This window comes from Coffea arabica, chromosome 8c (assembly GCF_036785885.1).
Source record: "Coffea arabica cultivar ET-39 chromosome 8c, Coffea Arabica ET-39 HiFi, whole genome shotgun sequence".
In the NCBI taxonomy this organism is placed as follows: domain Eukaryota; kingdom Viridiplantae; phylum Streptophyta; class Magnoliopsida; order Gentianales; family Rubiaceae; genus Coffea; species Coffea arabica.
In genome coordinates, this window is record NC_092325.1 from 13,479,712 (window position 1) to 13,481,721 (window position 2,010).

Consider the following 2,010-nt stretch of genomic DNA (forward strand, 5'->3'; position numbering starts at 1 on the left):
TCAATGATTTAATGATTGATACATTATTTGTGCATGATGTAAGCCTTTTGGCTGAATTGGGCCCTGCCCATCGTTACCGATTGACTCGAACTAGAAGCAGACTCAGTCGGGCGATATGGTGACCCTGGGTGTGAACGTTGGTATACTCGAGTATTACCTTATTGTCGGGTGGAGCCTGGCCAACGTCCAGGAGGGGGTGAATGAAATGAACTAACGAATGTCAATGAAAGAGGGGTTTTACTTACCAAAAATGCATTTTCAAATGATTGGAGAAATAAGGGGAATGACAGGAGAACGAATGAATGAGCGAATAAATAGCTCCTTGTGAGCCCGTATCCTTTTAATGAATGTGTTATTATCGCTTTCCATTGTAAATGTTTCTTGAATTATTGATACTCTATGTTTAATATATTGGATTGATTGTTTGATTATGTGTTCGGAACCTCACTGAGCTTTTAGCTCATCCCTTTAGTTTTGTTTTCCTTAACAGGGGAAGGTGAGCAAGGACGAGAGCTCGGTATAGACTAGCCAGACTAGTTCTTTTGATTCTTTTGTAGTGGTTCTTGCCCTAGCGCTTGGCACGGGCTGGATGTTTGAAGAATTGAGAACCTTTGTATATTCGAAGTTGGTGCTCCTTTTGGGATAGAAATGGACATAAGTTTCGCTTTAAGTTTTGGATTGTTGTTATTCTTATTCTTATGGTTTTATTCCGATTTTTGTTTGAGGTATGATTGAAACCTGGCGAGAGTTGGGCAGGTGGCCGCGAGGTGGGGCTGTCACACCCGACTAGGGTTGTGTGTACTTGAATTGTAAATCCATTAATGTATTTGGGCATGTATGAACCTTGTAGTTGGAACTGAGTATTATTGTATATATTAAGTTGAAGGGATTGTGTTATTCATTTTTCTACATTTGTAAGTTATTTTCTCGAGTTTTAAGTGAGTGAGTCCTGGCGAGAGCTGGCCAGGCGACTCGCTAAACCCTAAGGTACGCCCTAGGGGGAGGTGGGGTCGTCACAGATGGTATCAGAGCTCTTATCGAGCTTATGCCGGGAGAGGGTTCTCGGACTATGGGGATTGGCTTATTAAGTATGGAACAAATGTCTATTGTTGAGGACATTAGATATGTATGTTGGGTAGGAATCTCAAAAGTGGTTGATTTCCTCTTGAACCTGGCCAGTTCGAGTAGTGAATTATCACATTTTTGGATTTTTGTACCTGAGTACCAAAGAGTGATACCTTTATGATAAATCGATATCATGAGTACTATTAGGATAAGTTTGGATGGTGAAAGCCAAGGCATGGGGAATACGAATAATCTGGACTTGAGATATTGAAGATATTAGTGAGATGTGGGGCCCTTATGATTCACGTGTACGATAGTTTTGATTAAGCGTAGTCCTTGAGCAATATCCAGGATTAATGTCCAATAGAATATGTGAATTACTACGTGATGTATATAACGAAAGTATGTTTTTCAATGTGTTTTGTGATTTGACAATGCTTTTATCGAACTTTATAGTTAATTTATTTTGGCTATACTTATATAGGCTATTGTTCAAAAGAAGTATGGAGGGTAGGCGGAGTCAAGGACGTGGGACTACCCGAGGACGCGGTTCTAGCCGTGGCCGTGGGGGGTAGACAGGCACAAGAACAGGTGCAAGAACCAAGAGAGGAAAGAGGTGAAACAGTTGAACCGCAACCTGGACCCCGAGTGGACGGGGGGATTAGGTAGCAACTGCGATTCAACAGATGACTAATATCCTTACTCGATTGGTGGAGCAACCGGGTCAAACCCCTGTGAATCATCCTAGGGAACCCGATATGGGTCAAGATAGGGCCCTAGAGAGATTTCAAAAGTTTTCCCCTCCTAAGTTCCTAGGAGAGCCGGACCCGGAGGTAGCTGAGAGGTGGTTAGAAACCATGATCAATATATTCACTGCTTTAAACTACGTAAAGGAAAGACAGTTGTATTTTGCTATTTTCCAGTTTGAGGGACCAGCTAGAGCCT